Source organism: Nycticebus coucang, chromosome 13, assembly GCF_027406575.1.
Source record: "Nycticebus coucang isolate mNycCou1 chromosome 13, mNycCou1.pri, whole genome shotgun sequence".
Taxonomy (NCBI): Eukaryota; Metazoa; Chordata; class Mammalia; order Primates; family Lorisidae; genus Nycticebus; species Nycticebus coucang.
The window spans coordinates 39,280,031-39,300,205 of NC_069792.1; the positions used below are offsets into that span (position 1 = coordinate 39,280,031).

General features: G+C 39.8%; 2 pseudogenes; both read left to right on the forward strand.

Annotated features, from left to right (window-relative positions):
* Window positions 1-8,964, forward strand: part of LOC128563706 (serine/threonine-protein kinase Sgk3-like) — a 32,879-nt pseudogene extending 23,915 nt beyond the window's left edge.
* The window catches only part of LOC128563717 (minichromosome maintenance domain-containing protein 2-like), a 258,885-nt pseudogene that overhangs the window by 216,540 nt on the left and 22,170 nt on the right, over window positions 1-20,175 (forward strand).

Below are 20,175 nucleotides of genomic sequence, written 5' to 3' on the forward strand. Positions count from 1 at the left end.
ACCTGTAATCCTAGCACTCTGGGAGGCTGAGGCAGGCGGATTGTTGAGCTCACAAGTTCAAGACCAGCCTGAACAACAGTGAGACCTCGTCTCTAAAAAATAGCCAGGCCTTTTGGTGGACTACTTAGTCCCAGCTACTCAGGAGGCTGAGGCAAAAGGATCCCTTGAGCCCTAGAGTTTGAGGTTACTGTGATTTGGAACACTATGGCACTCTACCAAGGGTGACAAAATTCTGTCTGAAAAAAAAATAAAATTTCTTCATGTAGACCTGATATGATATTAGCCAATTTAGCTTTTGAGCTTCAGAGCTTATGTGACAGTCCTATTCTTCTGGGCTTCAGCCATATCAGACACTTAATTTTCTTGACCAAACCAACCTTTTTGCCACCTCAGGATCTTTCTATTCTGCCTGGAACATTTTTCCCTTATTCTTTTATCTGGCTTATTCTTACTCATGTTTCAGACTTGTGGTGAGATATCACTTAATCTAAGAAGTCTTTTCTAAGCCAACAAATAAGGTTGGATCCTACTTTCTACACTCCTGGGACCTCCTGCAGGAAAAAAAGCTAGAATCACTGTTGCACCAATTTTCAATAGTACCAACCCAGAGTGGAATGGTGTTTTTGGTAGTGGAGCTCATGGTCCTAATTTTACCTCTGCCCCACTGTAGAAAATTTCTCTGCCTCACTTCTTTACCTCTCCTACTCCGGTAATAATAATTCTTTGTTAGTGCTTCATTCTATTCATCGCACTTTTCTTTTTGTGTTTTGAGTTGGCTGTTTTATATAGCTGCTGTTATTTTCACACTTTACCCTGATCCTTAAAACAATCTGTGAAGTATTTAGGACAGATATGTTAACCCCATTTGAGCTCTGAGGAAACTGTGACTGTGAAGAGGCTATAACTTCAAGTAGGTCATTCTAAGTAACGTTCCTTCAGGTCTGTCTTGGTGGTCTTTCTACCACTTTGCCATACAAATTACATCGTTTTGCTGCATAAGTAACAAACGTGTGCCTAAAAAGAATTAATAGGGGCCAATATGGAAAGAATTCATAAAATTCTTTACTGAATGCTTAATATGTTCGTCAGCATTAGTCAAAAAAAATGTATCTTTTTTTTAATATTCTAGCTTGAAATTCAGAGTCATCCTTTTTTTGAATCACTCAGCTGGACTGACCTTGTACAAAATAAGATTCCACCACCGTTTAATCCTAATGTGGTAGGTATCCAAATCTTTCTTTTACTAAAATAGTGAAACATAGAACTGTAGTTCACTCTAATTCTGGAAATAGATCTCAAAATCTAACCTCTATAAATGGAATCATTACCTAAGTATCTGTGAAATATGTCATTCAGGTTGTCAAGTATATCTGATAACTTGAAGATGATCAGTCAGATTATAATTAGATTAAGTTAATGAAAGTATCTTCCAGTATAATTGTCAAGTGGGGTGGTGCCTGTAGCTCAAGCGGCTAAGGTGCCAACCACATGCACCAGAGCTGGTGGGTTCGAATCCAGCTCAGGCCTGCCAAACAATGACCACTGCAACCAAAAAATAGCCAGGCGTTGTGGTGGGTGCCTGTAGTCCCAGCTACTTGGGAGGCTAAGGCCAGAGAATCACTTAAGCCCAGGAATTTGAGGTTGCTGTGAGCTGTGACACCATGGCACTCTACCCAGGGCGACAGCTTGAGGCTCTGTCTCAAAAAATAAGAATAATAATAATTGTCAAGTGTTTTTCTGGAGCATATATAAGAAAGGGACAAATTCAACAAGGAAAAGAAGATGCAAATTAAAGTAACTATTTACAGGGTGGCATCTGTGGCTCAGTTGGTAGGGCACCAGCTCCATATACCGAGTGTGGTGTGTTCGAACCTGGCCCTGGCCAAACTGCAACAAAAAATAGCCAGGCATTGTGGTGAGCACTTATAGTCCCAGCTACTCTGGAGGCTGAAACAAGAGAATCAACTAAGCCCACGATTTGGAGGTTGCTGTGAGCTGTGATGCCATGGTACTCTACCAAGGGTGCAAAAGTGAGATGTTTCAAAAAAAAGAAAATAATAAAGTAACTATTTGGTATCACTTTTATCCATATTAAATCAATAAACAACACTAATTCATGGTTTTCTACTAGAGTGATAAAAACCTGGTACAAACAAACCATAATGGTAATGTAAATTGTTACATCCTTTTTTGAAAACAATAAGAGAATATAATAAAAGTGTTCATTTTAGCTAGACTTTTTAAACCCTCTGATAGAAACATTTTACCTAAAGATAATTTTTTTAGAGCAAATAGCTGTATCAAAGACATGGTTGCAGGAGTGTCCAACAATTTTTTTTCTCCACCCACACATTGGAAGAATAGGAGTTGTTTTGGGCCACACATTAAATACACAAACACCAACAAAAGCTGATTACAAAAAAAAGTCTGTACATACTTTTCATGATGTCTGACACCACAAATAAGCAAAAGCAGTCCTCACAAAATCAGCATGCAGCCCACAAATCAGACATCCCCGGACAGAACAGTGTTAGGAAATTTTGGAAATATAGCTAGCAAATATATAATAATAGAATTGGTTTTTATATTTTTATATACATATACATACAAATAAAAATATATAAATATGTGTCAGTAGGCCTATGATGACGTTACTAACTATTGATAACTTCCCGTGTATACCATGTACACTCTGTATGTGTTAAAACATATAACTTATTCCAGCTCGGCACCCGTAGCAGAGTGGTTATAACTCCAGCCACATACACTGAAGGTGGCGGATTCAAACCCTGCCTGGGCCAACTAAATAACTGTAACAACAACAAAAAAATAGCTGGGCATTGTGGCAGGTGCCTGTAGTCCCAGCTACTCGAGAGGCTGAGGCAAGAGAATCGCTTATGCCAAAGAGTTTGAAGTTGCTGTGAGCTGTTATGCAATCGCACTCTACTGAGGGTGACATAGTGAAACACTGTCTTAAAAAAACAAAAAAAAACACAAAAAACAAAAGCATATAACTTACTCCTCAAGCTATAAGCTTACTGCTATTACTATATTATGATACATATTTTATAAATGAGGAAATAGAAACTCAGAGATGTCTCATAGCTGAATGAAAAGTAGCAAAGCCATGATTTTAAATCTGTGCATGATTCCAAAGTTGTCATTCTTTCTGTGCTTTCTTATGTTCTGTTCCTTTTCTTATTGAGTAAATTAGAATAAAAATGAGCAAACATTTAGAAAATCTTCTTGATGAACATGATAATTACAATTTTTGTGACTTATGATTATAACAGTAAAATAGGGTAAAGACTGGAAGAGATATAAACTAAGGTTTTGTTTTTGTTTTTTTGTTGTTGCAGTTTGGCCAGGGCTGGGTTGGAACCTACCACCCTTGGCATATGGGGCCGGCGCCCTACCCACTGAGCCACAGGTGCCACCCCTAAGGTTGGTTTTGTGAAAGAGTCTCACTCTGTCCCCCCTGGGTAGAGTGCTATGACATCATAGCTCACAGCAACCTCAAACTCTTGGGTTTAAGAGATTCTCCTTCCTCAGCCTTCCCAGCAGCTGAAACTGTTAGTGCCTGTCGCAACATCTGGCTAGTTTTTCAGTATTTTGTAGAGACAGGGTCTCATTCTTGCTCAGGCTGGTCTCTAACTCCTGAACTCAAGCAATCCACCTGCCTCAGCCTCCCAGAGTACTAGGATTACAGGCATGAGTCACCACCGTGCCCCACTTTTTTTTTCTTTTATTTAACATTTTTTGGTGTTGGTGTAAAACTTAGGGAAATTTTTTTTACTATATTAGAACAGAAAAGGGAATCTCTTTAGGAAAGTTTTATTTAGTCTACTCAGGCTTTGTTAAAGGTTAGTTTCAGTACATAGCTCATAGCTTGGCATTAATAGGTGTGACATTTTATACCTTTTCCATTATTGTGATACTTCACTAGAAAGAATGTGTTTCAACTCCATCCACAGGTTAATACAAAAGATGTAAAGTCACATCTTTTATTATGGCTGAAGAGTATTCCATGGTATACATATACCACAGTTTGTTAATCTATTCCTGAGTTAATGGATGTTAAGGTTATTTCCACTTCTTGGTGATTGTAAATTCAGCTGCGATAAACAATCTAGTGCAAATATCTTTATGATAAAATGATTTTTTTTTTCCTCTGTGTAGGTGCCTAGAAATGGGATTGTGGGGTCAAATGGGAGGTCTAATTTGAGTTCTTTGAATATTCTTCATATTTTGTTCCAAAGAGGCTTTATTAGTTCGCAGTCCCACCAGCAGTGAATAAGTGTTCCCTTTTCTCCACAGCTGTGCCAATGTCTGTAACTTTGGGACTTCATGATGTGGGCTAATCCTACTGGGGTCAGGTGATATCTCAAGGTGGTTTTGATTTGCATTTCTCTGATGATTAGGGATGGTGAACTTTTTTTCATGTGTTTGTTAGCCATTCCCCTGTCTTCCTCAGAGAAGGTTCTGTTCATGTTTCTGTGATAGATGGGATTGTTGCTCTTTTTTTGTGGAACCTAGGACTTTTAAGAACTGTTGTTTTTTTCTCTTCAGACTGACAGTCTTAGTTGAGTTTAGTTATCCTCAAGTACATCACCAAGCAGTAGAGAGCTAGGGGAGTCCTCTTAAGCAACATTTCACTGGAAATGAAAACAGTGTTGACTTGAGAGTCCCATACCTCAAACTTTGGATCCTTGGTCATCTATGATTATTTAGACATTAAGCCACTCCAAGTTGTTTTTTTGTTTGTTTGTTTGTTTTTGGTGGTGTTTTTTGTGGCTTTGTTGTTGTTTTTTCTTTGAGCAGAGTCTCAAGCTGTGGCCCTGGGTAGAGTGCCATGGCATCACAGTTCACAGCAACCTCCCACTCTTGGGCTCAAGCAATTCTCTTGCCTCAGCCTCCGAAGTAGCTGGGACTACAGGTGCCCACCACAACGCCTGGCTATTTTTTTGTTGCAGTTGTCATTGTTATTTTAGCTGGCCCGGGCCAGGTCAAACTCGCCAGCCTCAGTTTATATGGCCAGTGCCTTACCTACTGAGCTACAGTCACTGCCCTTTTTGTGGCTTTTAAAAAAACAATGCCTTTGGGGTGGCACCTGTGGCTCAAAGGAGTAGAGTGCCGGCCCCATATACCAGAAGTGGTAGGTTCAAACCCAGTCACAGCCAAAAACTGCAAAAAAAAAAAAAAACACTGGTTATGAGGTTTAATTTAGGTAACATTCGTAAAGCACCTGTGAGTCCATTGCACATAGTAGGTATTCAATCAATATTAGTTCTCTTCTCCTCTTCCCTCCATTTGGGAATGTGTCAGTTAAATATTTATTGGTAACTTAGTTAGAAAATACATATGCATAGGACATAGACTCTGTCTTCAGAGTTAAAAAGGTAAAACTAGGAAGAGATAAAGAGTTTAAAAACTCTATTGTGAGCATGTACTTGGCATTTAATATTTTAGTTGAACTGAAATACGTAAAGTAAGGCCAGAAACCATATGCCTCATGATGAGTTATGATTACATTTGTGCAGGAAAAGCAGCTGATAGAGATTGTCTTTGATGCTTACTCATCCTGTGACTAAAATGCATTCATTCAATTTTTAGTCAGGTTGGTGTTCTATATTTTATATAGAATTAGTTACTACGAAAGGGGAGAGTAGGCTTATTGACCATGCTAAGTTTCAACATTTTTACGAAGAGTGTTTCTAGCAGTTAAAAGTTCTTCCAAAATCCAATATATTGCGTAAAGTATTTACTTCAATCATATATTCCTAAGCACTCTTATTATAAGAGGAGTACAATCAGTTTATTTCCCTGTTAACAGTAGGTAACATGCATTATGAATTCTTTTTGTTAATCCACAGAATTGAATTTATACTTCTAAATATTTAATTCATCCTTCTAGCAATGGTGGTTTAATTTTATTCTCTCAGCAGCTGATAGAAACTATAAAAGAGAGGGGCTAATAGCAGAGGTCTTAAAATTGCCTAACACAAACAATGTGGGTATAGTACTATATTGGGTATATGTGGGTATAGTACTATATTGCAAACTCTTTTTGCTATAAAACTCATCAACAAGTTGTATGTATGTATGTATTCATTTAGTTTTGAGGCAGAGTCTCACTTTGTTGCCCAGGCTAGAGTACAGCTCAGTGTCATCACAGCTCAGTGCAACCTCAAAACTCCTGGTCTATAGCACTCTTCTGTCTCAGCCTCCCAACTATCTGGGACTACAGGATGTACCACTCACTCCAAGTTAATTTTTTTTTTTTTTTTTTTGAGACAGAGTCTTACTATGTCGGCTTCCATAGAGTGCTATGGCGTCACAGCTCACAGCAACCTCAAACTCTTAGGTTTAAATGATTCTCTTGCCTCAGCCTCCCAAGTAGCTGGGACTACAGGCACCCACCACAATGCTTTGCTATTTTTTTGTTGCAGTTGTCATTGTTGTTTAGCAGGCCTGGGCCAAGTTCAAACCCACCAGCCCTGGCACCCTAACCACTGAACTATGGGTGTTGAGCCAGTTAGTTTGTTTTTAATTTTTGTGGAGAAAAGAACTTCATATGTTACTCAGGCTTGTCTTTATCTCCTGGCCTCAAGTGATCTTCTGGCCTGGGCCTCTCAAGATGCTAAGATTACAGGTCTGAGGCAAGCCTTTTTATTTTTATTAGAGGGAAGGTCTCCCTGTTGCCCTCATGCCAACCTTCTGCCTCAGGCTCCCAAAATGCTAGGATTATAGATGTGAGCCATTGCACCTGGTCCCAACAAGCACTTTGTGATATCTGAAAATTTTTTTTCTCAATATACCTTTTGAGAACAACCAAAACAAAGTAAGTCCCTGTATAGTAACCCATGTTTGGACAGGAACATAAAGTGCCTTTAAAATCCTCTTTATATGTACACTCATTCTAGTCCAAACTATAGAAATCTCCTATGGAAGCCGCCCCTAATATTCCACTGTGTTGGGCACATCTGGGTTGCGATCCTTGCCTCTACTTTAATCCTCAGAATAACTGACTTTATTACTGCTTTCATCTTGGCAGCCTCTGGAGTGCAGCTCCCTCGGGTTTTTGGCTTCCTTTTTGAAATATTGAGTGTTCTGCATAGCTACTAGTTTACAGTTCCATGGCCTCAGGCCCTACTTTAGGAATTTCTGCTTTCTACATATAAAAGTCTACTATGAACTTAGATTTTAAAAATTATGAAAACAGAGTTGCTTATTTGGTAGGAGAGAGCTCACTAACATTTCAAATGAGTGGTTGCCAGAAAACAAACCTTGAATTAAAAGTGCCTTTATCTGTTTTTATAGTAATTATTTGATGTATTAAGCATTTTGTAATGGGGTCATGGCATTAGGAAGGTTGAGAACCACTGGGTTAAGAGGTAGATGATAGTGTTCTTACTACAGAAGAAGAAATAAGCTCATAGTGATAGGGTAGTTTAAATAAAGAATGATACCTAATAAATAATACAGCCACAAATCAAGAGCCTGTGATTTTTCTAGGATTATATGTAAGAATTTGAGGGGAAAAATGTACATACACACATATAATTTCTGGCATTCTTTGCCATGTGTGGATGTTTTCTCCTATGAAAGGATGTAGCATTCTGGGTTTTCTTGGTCTTGTCTCTGCTCAGTTTTAGGTGTACCAGGCTAGCTACTATCCTTAACTTACATCTGTTCTGAATACCTGCCTGTTCACCTCAGTTATACTCGATGATTTGCACGTTTTAGGGATTCCCTTCCCTATAGAGCAGAAATAACCTAGAGCTTCAAGGATGCACTTGAAAAGTGAATCACCTGAATTTGTAGCCCAGTGTTAATCTATAAATACATTGGAAAGGGAGAATCTGTTAACTTGCATCAGATTGGTAAGGGAAGATTAAGAACCACTGCCTTTGAGACACAGCCACTGTGCTTCATTTCCTGTGTACCTGGACCCCACAGCCGTCCAGAGCTGAGGATGCCCTATGAAATACTTCACGACCTTGTCTATAGCACACTGAGTCACATTTCACAGTTTTACTTATCACCTTCTTTATTTCTTCATCAGAAGGCTTCACCCATCAAGGATTGAGAAACTAGATGGGCAGGTATTTTGTGGAAGCTCAAATACAAAATCCCATCCTGAAAATGTACCTGAGACCCTTTTCTGAGCTTTGAGGTGGTGATGGGTAGAGGAAAATAGAGGACCAGGGACAGGGCTTGAGATTCCAATTAGCATAGGCAAGCACTTTGCTAGCCTTCCTTACCCTTCTTCTCCTCCCTCCACCCAATAAAAACCTTAACTGTTAGGACAGATAACCTCACCTAAATAAAAGTCAGGAAAGGAAAAGCAGAGAAATGTTCCAAAGAAATGAATTAGGAAGACATCTAAACTTGCTAGTAGTAAATACACAAATTCATAAAGGAGTTTTTAAAGGACTAAGTTAATGAAAAACAAGCTAGGTTGAATAATATCATGCTTTTGATGTTTCAGGCTGGACCTGATGATATCAGGAACTGTGACACAGCGTTTACAGAAGGAACAGTTCCGTATTCTGTGTGTGTGTCTTCTGACTATTCTGTAGTGAATGCCAGTGTTTTAGAGGCTGATGACGCATTCCTTGGTTTCTCTTACGCACCTCCTTCAGAAGACTTATTTTTGTGAATGGTTTGCCATTCAGAAACTATAGAGCAAATACAAGCCACGGATGGGACTGAAACTCATTTCTGTGAATATATTCAAATATGTATAACTAGTGCCTCACTTTTACATGTAATATTGAAAATTATGGAAAATGTATTTTCTGCTATATGCAAGAAAATAGGGCATTTCAAAGAGCTATGTTTTGATTAAAATTTGTATTCTTGTTTATTAAGCTTATTTTTGAACAAAAATTTTAAAAGCTATTATTCTTAACATTAACCTGTTTTTAAAGAAAACATTGTGCTATTGACTGTTTTTTTCCCTCTAAGTTAACACTAACATCTACCCGTGATCGACTGTTTCTTAACAGTCGATTTAAGTTAATGTATACTAACACTTTTGAACTCTTTACTATGACTTTTGTTATCAAATCAGAACTATGCAATTAATACGTGGTTGTTTATCTCTTTCCATGATAAATCACTGAAACGATCCAACAATCCAACAATCTTGGTAGGATTCAAATGTAAAGGCATAATTAATGCTTTGTTAACACTTTGAATAATTGTTCATTCAGATCATTTAAGAAGTCACAAAAGGAAATCATTGCGTTTGAAATACCAATTTAAACTTATGGATTGTTTTTCTTCTGGAGAAAAAGAAAAGACTTAAAGATTAGGAATTTTAAGTATTCCAAAGATGTGATGGTTAATAAAGTACTGCTGGCTTTTTTCAGGTGGTGCCACAAATGAATGTCTCTAAGTGACATATTTATATTATAGATAATGTTCTATTTATGTTCCTGTTGGTCTTTTGAATGTTTAATATACTATTAAGTAGTTCTGGATCTTTGTATTTGCTTTTGCAAATAGCCATTGAAAAACTCTCTTCCAAATTGGATAAGAAAAAAAAAATTGAGCTTTCTAAAGTATTTGCCTAATTGGAATTAAAAAGTAAAACAACAATTTCTGAGCCAATGTTAATGTATATAATGTGACACAAGTTAAAACTACTTCAGGCAGATGCACATTCAGTAGTTTTTATATCTTAGAAAAAGTACAGGAAACTGGCCATAAAATCATAACATACCAACTAAGTTGTACACTTACAAGAAATAAAAGAGAGTAACTATAGAAAACTTTAAAAGAATGCTTAATGTGCAATTCTGATTCTTAGTTTAGAGGTTTTTGAAGCCATGTAGGAAATATTCTTGTGAAAGAGGTCAATGACCCAGTTTAGATACTCTAAGAACCAACATTTCTTCTATGTTTTCTTGAGAAGGAAATCACCAATACCCTTTGTCTTAAAAATGTTCTGCAGAATGTGGGTGGTATGCCTTTGTTAGGCTAATGATATTTACATTCAATACAAATACACTGAATCTTCCTTTAGCGGTGAAGACTTTAACATCTACACTGTAAATATTTGGTTTATTTGGCACTACTGTAAGTTTTGCTTTTACACAAAGCTCTTTGCTTCTTATAAAGCAAAATAAAAATTGTTGTTTCTTGTATGATTTTTTTCTGTGAAGTCATTCCTTAACTATACTGCCAAAAATTAAAGTGCAATATTGTATATTTTAAGAACAAATTTAAAATAGAATTTTACTGTTTCTCAGATCATAAGAAATACAAATCTATATAGTATAATAAAATTAGCAAAAAAATTCATGATCATCTAACATCTGTCAAAATTGTTGATGGCTACAGCGGCTTCCCAACCATTGTTACATCAGGATACACACAGAAAATCACAAAATTGGGTTGTCACGCCTGGAGAGTAGCTGCCAAATGATGTAGACATTGGTAGCATGTGCTCTGCACAGTTTTAATATACCAAAATAATTTTTGAATTTAAGAAATTTATAAAGAGAGTAAACACTGTACAGGTATAATTTCAGCAATAGTAAATTTTTTTTTCTTTTACTTTTTTCTTTTTTTTTTTGAGACAGTCTCACTATGTCACCCTGGGTAGAATGCTGTGGCATCACAACTCACAGCAACCTCCAACTCTTGGGCTTAAGCGACTCTCTTGCCTCGGCCTCCAAAGTAGCTGGGACTACAGGCACCTGCCACAATGCCTGACTGTTTTTTTGTTGTAGTTGTTGTTGGCAGGCCCAGGATGGGTTCCAACCTGCCAGGCGCAGTGTATGTGAGCTACAGGCGCCGAGCCTTTAATGTAAATTCTTTTGCAGGAATCGGTCTCATATTTTTTCTAATATATTTTTCGTAATTTATTAGGGAGAAGAGATTTCCACTTTAATTTTAGTTAAATCTTTGAGAAAAAAGCCTACAATGAGTTGTCAATATTTAAATATTTGTGTTTTAATGATTGTATTATGGAATCCAGAAAGCTTATATACAATAAAAGCAAGCCACTCAAATGGTCAAATCTGATCTCAGCATGTTGTATTTTCTTCGATTCTTTCCAGCCTTGCTGTATTGAATTTTTGTCTTATGCTGCCTCAATGACAGTAAATAATAATACAAAAATGACAGCTAGATTTATTAATGATATATTGAGGGTCTGGGGAGGTGCTTTGTTTTGTTTTGTTTTTTTGAGATAGGGTCTCACTATGTGGCCCAGATTGGTCTTGAACTCCCATCTTCAGTCTCCTAAGTAGCTGGGATCAGTAATACTTCCTTTGTATGATATCTCCTAGCAGTATGCATCTATTAGATATCAAAACCAAAGCTTTATATTAATATTTATCAAAACTTTAACACTTAACAGCTGTTCATCTTGCTGTATAAAAAGTATAACAATGAAAAATATTAAAAGGCAAAAAAAAATTAGCTATAAAAGGCAAAATAAAAACAATTCATAATTTCACCACTTTAAAAGAAGTAGTTGAACCATTTTGCCAGATCACATGTAAGACTTGGAATTTGGAGTAAAAGAAATATTAAAGGGCTAGAGTAATGGGGGGGCTGTACAAAAGGGGAAAGGGTTTGGGTTGCATAAAATCTTCCACATACACATGCCTGAGTTAAAAAACTAAGATGAATATACTGGATAATAAAAAATATTCATCTATTCATTTTTATGAACCTGCCTGACAGATGTTCTATGTGAATGTATCTAAAAGTAAATATTGCTTATCACAAAGACTTGTTTTACACATTGCATATAACTTAAAAGTTTCAACCAAATTGGGAAATTTCTAATTCAAGCTACCCCTGAAAATTTGTTTCTGATGCTCAGTGATACTCTGTAATAATAAAGTCCTGTAAGTATTTACAGCAATGTAGCAGTAAGGAGCAATGAAATTTTGATTTTAGATATAAACCGTCATTTTCAAAGAGTTTGCAATGTGTGGTAATGTGCTGAATTCTTAAGGTATTAAATTCTATTCTTAGGTCTAACCTGTATGTCAGAGTGTGAGTAAGTATATAAAAAGCTTTTAGACTATTTTGCTAGACTCGTTTGATATGAAACTATTACTTTGGCTCTCTGGGCTGGGGCCTGGTTCATTGCGACATGGCTAAACGCACCAGGAAGTTCGGGATCGTCCTTCCTGCTATGGTGCCTCCCTCCAGAAAATAGTGAAGATTGGAATCAGCCAGCACACCAAGTACACTTGCTCCTTCTGTGGCAAAACCAAGATGAAGAGAGGAGCTGTGGGGATCTGGCACTGTGGTTCCTGGACCTACAACACCACTTGTGCTGTTACAGTAAAGTCTGTGGTTAGAAGACTGAAGGAACTGAAAGACCACTAGAAGCTCTTCCTTTTCAGACAACACAAGCCACTAATAAATGGGTTAATTTATGTAAACAAAAAAAAACTATTACTTTGGCACAGAAATGAACTGTTATGGCTATAACTGATTAATCAAACTTTTAAAGTATATTAATATCTTCTTGAAGAATTGATTCTTTTTTTTTGTGTGAGACAAGAGTCTTACTTTGTCACCCTCGGTAGAGTGCTGTGGTGTCACAGCTCACAGCAACCTCCAAATCCTGGGCTTAGGCGATTCTCTTGCTTCAGCCTCCCAAGTAGCTGGAACTACAGGTGCCCGCCACAATACCTGGCTATTTTTTGTTGCAGTTTGGCCAGAGCCAGGTTCGAACCTGCCACCCTCAGTATTTGGGGCCGGCGCCCTACCTACTGAGCCACAGGTGCTGCCCTGATTCTATTTTTAAATATAAGGCCTATCATCAGACATAGCCTATGCCCATCTAAAATATTAAAAATAGTGGCTCATGCCTGTAATCCTAGCATTTGGGAGGCTGAGGCAAGAGGATTGCTTGTGACCCACTGGGGCAACATAATTGACCCTCCATCTCTACAAAAAATAGAAAACTTAGCCAGGCTTGGATGGCTGGTGGTTCGTGCCTTATAGTCCCAACTACTCCAGAGCTCAAGGCAGGAGGATTACTTAAGCTCAGGAGTTTGAAGTTACAGTGAGCTATGATCATGACAGTACCGTTTTGCCCAGGCAACAAAGGAATCCTGTGTTTCTAAAAAAAAAATAGTATTCAAGACCACAGAATTGTAGTACCAATCTAGACAGCCTTTTGCTGTTGTTAATTGATTACTATTCCACAAAGATATTTTATTCATCTCACCAGTAAAATAGATTATATTCTCTCAAAGAAAGAAACTGAGGTGTTTTGTGACCTCTATTATATGTGGAAAGGAATGGCCTCAATCTTCCATGGAAAGTGATCCAACCTTCTGAGTCCCCACTTCCCCAGTGCAATGGAGCAGAGTTGATAACTGTATCACAAATACTAATGGTGAAGGAACAGGCACAATTTTTAAAGCTTGGGAAGATTTTTAGTGACAGCTTTATTAAGATCTAATTCATATACCATACAAGTCACCTATCGAAAGTGTATAATTCATTGGCTTTCAGTATATTCAAGCTATATTCAGAATTGTTCAGCTATCACCACAACTTTAGGTCATTTCTATCACTTCAGAAAGAAACTGAATGGATAAACAAAATGTGGTATATATAAAAGGAAAGAAATTTTAACATGCTACAATATGGATGAAGCTTGAAGATATTTTGCAAAGGTAATAACCCAGTCACAAAAGAACAAATGCTATATGATTCATTCCATTTATGGGAGGTACTTAAAGTAGTCAAATTCAGGGAGACAAAGTATGACAGTTGCCAGAGGACAGGGGAGGGAAGAATGGAGCATTATTGTTTAATGGGTCCTGGGTTTCAGTTTTGGTGGAAAAAAGTTCTGAAGACAGGTGGTGGTGATGGTTATACAACAATGTGAATGTATTGTACTTAATGCAACTGAAATGTACACTTTCCCATCTCTAGAAAAAATAAATTATTAAGTCCCAGGTGTTCAGGAGGCTGAGACAAAAGGATCTTTGACACCACTATACACTCCTTCCTTGCGAACAGTGAGACCATGTCTTTAAAAAAAATTTTTTTAGGGCAGCGTCTGTGGCTCAAAGGGGTAGGGCGCTGGTCCCATATGCCAGAGATGGCGGGTTCAAACCCAGCCCTGGCCAAAAAAAAAAAAAAAATAATAAATAAATATATAGAAATGCTACTTAAAAAAAAAAAAACTTTTTAGAATGGTAGATTTTATGTATATTTTACCACAATTTTAAAAAAAAGTAGACAGTGCCCACAGCTCAGTGGGTAGGACAGCGTCCACATACACGGAGGCAGGCGGTTTGAACCTGGCCAGGCCCAGCTAAACAACAATGACAACTGCAACCAAAAAATAGCCAGGCGTTGTGGTCGGAGCCTGTAATCCCAGCTACTCGGGAGGCTGAGGCAAGAGAATTACTTAAGCCCAAGAGTTTGAGGTTGCTGTGAGCTGTGATGTCACTGCACCCTAGTGAGGGCGACATAGTGAGAATGTCTCAAAAAAAATTAAAATGAAATAAAAAGAAAGTAAAAAGAACTCCAATACCCATTAGCAATGGCTGTTTTTCCCTCCCCGTTTTTGGACTTCATGCGTGTGTACGGATTCACAGAAATTCCCAGACATTTCATAGAAACGCAATCACACGTGTGCGCTTTTATGTCTGGCTTCTTTCACTCTATATGTTTTATGTCATTACTTTTTATGGCCCCAAAATATTCCATGGTATGGATACATCACATTTATCCATTGATGGCTGATGAACATTTAGGGCTCTGCACAGTGGCTCAGCCCTGTAATCCTCGCACTCTGGGTGGCCGAGGCGGGTGGATTGCTTGAGCTCAGGAGTTCCAGACCCGCCTGAGCAAGACCGGTCTCTAAAAAGAGCCGGCATTGCGGTGGGCGCCTGCAGTTCCCGCTACTGCGGAGGCTGCGGCAAGAGAAGCTCTTGAGCCCAAGAGTTGTTTTTGCTTTTTTCCTTTTTTTTTTTTTTTATCTTTTTTGAGACAGAGCCTCAAGCTGTTGCCCTGGGTAGAGTGCTTTGGCATCACAGCTCACAGCAACCTCCAACTCCTCCTGGGCTCAAATGATTCTTTTTTTTTTTTTTTTGTAGAGACAGTCTCACTTTACCGCCCTCGGGTAGAGTGCCATGACGTCACACAGTTCACACCAACCTCCAACTCGGGCTTCCGTGATTCTCTTGCCTCAGCCTCCCAAGAGTCTGCGACTACAGGCGCCCAACACAACGCCCGGCTATTTTTTTGTTGCAGTTTGGCCGGGGCTGGGTTTGAACCCGCCACCCTCGGCATATGGGGCCGGCTCCCTACTCACTGAGCCACAGATTCTTTTGCCTCAGCCTCCCAAGTAGCTGGGACTACAGGCGCCCGCCACAACGTCCGGCTATTTTTTGTTTGCAGCCGTCATTGTTGGTTGTCGGGTCCGGGCTGGATTCGAACCCTCGAGCTCTGCTGTATGAGCCTTAGCCGCTTGAGCCACAGGCACCGAGCCTGAGCCCAAGCGTTTGTGAGCCGTGACACTATGGCACTCTATCCAGGGTGACAAAGTAAGACTCTGTCTGAACACAAAAAAAGAAAAAAAAAAAAAAAGCACGTTTAGGTTATCTACTTTGGGGCTACTATGAATAATATCATGGACATTCGTGCCTAGGTTTCCACGCGAGCATTTCAATTCTCTTAATGCACGTGTGCACACGTAGGGGTGGAATCGCTGGGTCACATGTGTGCACACGTAGGGGTGGACTCTGGGTTTAGTTCTTTGAGGGCGTACTGGCTTGTTTTCCGAAGTTGCAAGCCACTGCATTACCACCAGCAGTTCTAAATTTTTTAGGCAAACATCTACACCCTCTGCCTGCAGTAACATGGAAAACCAACCGTAGCCCTGTCTCTTCTCGGCCTGGGTGGGAGGGAGCAGGCGCGAAGAAATTAACGCAGCGGGGACCAGCCGGCTGGTTTCCCTGGCCACAGAAGGGCGCCTGCAGTCCCGGGAGAACGCGCTCGCGCGCCAGGGCCCCGCCGCACCGGCGCTGCAGGAGCGCCACGGACTAGCTGGTGGGCGACTGCGCGGGTGCAAACCAGCACCCGGCCGAGGGCGGTGGTACCGGAGGTTGCTGTAGTGCGTGGCAGGGGTTCTGGGTCCTACTTGGTGAGGCTGGCTCCTTACCCATCCGCTTTGGTTGTGAAGTGTTTTCCTGCCGCCTTCCCCTCCTCAGTCCATCCCTGGTTGCTGACCGGGCGAGGAGGGGATAGGATTTCGCGCCTGTTGCAAGTGAAGCAGAACTTGGGGTTTGTTTTGTTTTGAGACCGAGTCCCACTCTATCGCCCAGGTTCCAGCTCAGTGGCGTCGCCCTAGCTCATAGCAACCTCAAACTCCTGGGCTAACGCGATCCTCCTACCTCAGCCTCCCAAGTAGCTGGGCCAGCAGGCGCCCGGCTGTGTTTAGAGACGGGGTCTGGCTCTTGACCCGGCTGGTCTTGGGCGATTCAGCCCGCTCGGCCTCCCAGGATGCCCGGGTCACACGCGTGAGCCACCGCGCCCGGCCAGAACTGGGTTCTTTATACTCTGGGGAGGGCCAAAGAATTAGAATTCTATCCCTCTTCGCCTTTTTTAATGCTTTTCACAGCCTCCCGTATCTTTTCGTCCACTTAATCGTCTTCCTTGAAAATCTTCGACCCCCAGCACCGCCACTTTAACGCTGGCGCCCAGACTTTAGCCTCCTCCTTTCCACGGTGCTGAGTTCCAGGCGCTGGTTTACTTCCCGCCGGCCTCGCATAGACCTGGGCGTCGCAGGAGGCAAAGTCAGGTTATCGCGAATGAACTTTCCCTGATCTCCCTGCGCTTCTCTTTGGGTGCCACACTACCTATGAGAGCAACATCATCCAGTCACGCCAACCCACTTACCCTTGGCTAATTATTCTTCCCCGTATTGTACGGACCCGCTACTAACCAGGTCCCGTGTAAAGTCTTTAAAATTCTAGACTCTAACTACTCCATTTCTCTTGTATGTTGTATGTAGCTAGCGCCCTAGCCACTGAGCTGTGGGCACCGAGCCATGAGTTTATTAATTGCTAAAGCTCCAGAACTGGCCATACTATTTTTAAGAATGTTGCAACACCTAAAAGCTGATTATTGACTCTTCCGCTACTCCAACCTACTTTACTAGAGGCGGCAGGGACTGATTCCCAAAATAAAAATCTGACCGTTGGCTCGGCGCCTGTGGCTCAAGCGGCTAAGGCACCAGCCACATACACCTGAGCTGGCGGGTTCAAATCCAGCCCGGGCCCGCCAAACAACAATCATGGCTGCAACCAAAAAAATAGCCAGGCGTTGTGGCAGATGCCTGTAGTCCCAGCTACTTGGGAGGCGGAGGCAGGAAAATCGCTTGAGCCCAGGGTTGGAGGTTGCTGTGAGCTGTGATGCTCTACCCAGGGCGACAGCTTGAGGTTCCGTCTCAAAAAAAAAAAAAAAAAAAAAATCTGACCGTTATTTAGTCTCTGTTTTACAAATGTTAGTGAGTTCCCAAATAATCATCATGGACTACAAAAGTTTTCAGAATCTGCATAATCTGACCTCACCCAACACTTTCTTTATCATTTTCATTCAGCCCTGAAAACCTAATGTTACCCCAGAAGCTGAAACTTGATGTCCTAAACACAACACGCATTTTAGGATCATTGTACTTGATGGCCATGGAGAAATAAACTCTGAAGTTTCACCCCTAAGTAATTTTGGAAAGGACAGTCTCAGTTACTTTTCTTTGGAAAGTAGCCTAAACTCCAAATAGTAGAAATATGGATCCAGTGGTGTAGAACTGATAATGGAGGTAGGGAGTGACCTCTATCTCTGGAACACTGCCTCCTCTTTCTCTTCACCTCTCTTCCAATAAGTGAAACATTCATCTATCAAATGACCCTTTTAAAGTAGAATTCATAGCTTCTCTATAACCCTACTGTATTCAATTAAAATGTCCTAAAACAATAGAAAATCTTATGACCCATATGCAAGATGATCCCAATATCAAATATTTGTAAAGTATTTCATAAATGTTGGCCCTTTTGTGCTTCCTAGTATATTCATGTTTCTATTATAGCACTTAAATTGTCACATAACTGTTTACATGTGTCTTCCCTCACTGTACTCTTTGTGAAAGATAAGAGGCTACGTTTTACTCATCTTTGTATCCTTCCTGCATAGGACAGTCTGGTACCCAGTAAATAGTAGATGCCAAGTAAATATTTGGAAACCAGTGAACCAATGTGTTAGTTGTTATTTCTGACTTCTCTAAGTTGGCAGCTTCTTGAAAGGCAGTATCTAGTCTTAAGCATTTTATTCCTAGCACCTACTACAATTATATATTGTTTCCAATTAGTGCCTCTTGTCTTTAAATGAATTTTATATATTCCATTCTGTACTCACTACCATGGTTTAATGTTTTATGTTGGTCACTGATAACAAGCTACAGAACTGAAAGGGCCTTAATTATCTAATACAACCCTTTCCTTTCCCATGCAGTGGTTCTCAACCTTCCTAATGCCTCCCAATGCTGCGACCCTTTAATACAGTTCCTCATATTGTGGTGACCCCCAACCATAAAATTATTTTCATTGCTACTTCATAAGTGTAATTTTGCTACTGTTATGAATCATAATGTAAATATCTGATATGCAGGATGTATTTTCCTTGTTACAAAGGGTTGAGAACTGCTGCTAAAGAGAGGTCAGATGATTTCCCCACAACAACCAGGAAATGCTGGGTCTAGAATCAAGTTCTCAAATTTCCCAGGTTTCTTCGTTCTACTACATTTTGCTACTTAGATTAAATTTTCAAGACATCTATATCACTTTCATTTTAAAACACCAGAGATCCTCATTATCTGATACTGTTTATTTCAACAAGCATTTTTTTTGGAATTACCTACTCTGTTAAACATTTGAGGCTATTGTTTTTCAGTATGCAATCTTATGAGAGGATCTTAGAACCTAGTGTTGATAAAAATGTTATTTGGCAAAAGAAAGCAAAGTTTTGTGTCTCTTTGGGTAGGAATTTTTTCAAAGTTAGAGATTTTACTAAGTTTTATTTCACACTTTAATAGTTTGTAAAGTCTTACTATAGGACTTCAAAAGTAAAATTTGTCTTATTTTATTTCTAGGTTTTCTGATCCTTTTTCTATAGTTTCACCATCTATACTCTTTACCAACAACTGTGGTTTATCAGTTGGTAATACAGAAGAATCATTAACTAGGAGAAAATGTCAAATCTAAAAATGAAAGAGGCGGCCCTTATTTATCTTGACAGAAGTGCAGGCCTCCAAATGTTTATAGATGATTGCAAGTACTACAATGGTATGTTTGGCAAAGATGACTATTTTATTTCACTTTATTTTTTTATTTTCCTTTTTTTTGTAGAGACAGAGTTTCACTTTATTGCCCTCGGTAGAGTGCCGTGGCGTCACACAGCTCACAGCAACTTCCAGCTCCTGGGCTTAGGCGATTCTCCTGCCTCAGCCTCCCGAGTAGCTGGGACTACAGGCGCCCGCCACAACGCCCGGCTATTTTTTTGTTGCACTTTGACCGTGGCTGGGTTTGAACCCGCCACCCTCGGTATATGGGGCCGGCTCCCTGCTCACTGAGCCACAGGCGCCGCCCTCATTTTATTTTATTTATTTATTTTTTTGAGACAGAGTCTCCTATGTCGCCCTCGGTAGAGTGCTATGGCGTCACGGCTCACAGCAACCTCAAACTCTTGGACTTAAGTGATTCTCTTGCCTCAGCCTTCTAAGTAGCTGGGACCACAGGCGCCTGCCATAACACCTGGCAATTTTTTTCTTGTAGTTGTCATTATTGTTTAGCAGGCGGGGCTAGGTTCTAACCTGCCAGCCTTGGTTGTATGTAGCTAGCGCCCTAGCCACTGAGCTGTGGGCACCGAGCCATGAGTTTATTTTAGAAACTATCAACTAAATTCCAACATAGAATTATCTTGACTATGACTTTTATCTGTTTTCACAGATTCTAAACAAAGTTCTGCTGTCTATCGATTCAATATTTTAATAAATCCTTCTGATGTTGAATTAGATGCCGAACTTGGAAATCACATTTTACATCAGCCTTTACAAGCTGCTCGAGTTTTTCAATCAGTAAGTTAAAGAAAGAAATAATTTTATACCACATGGAATTT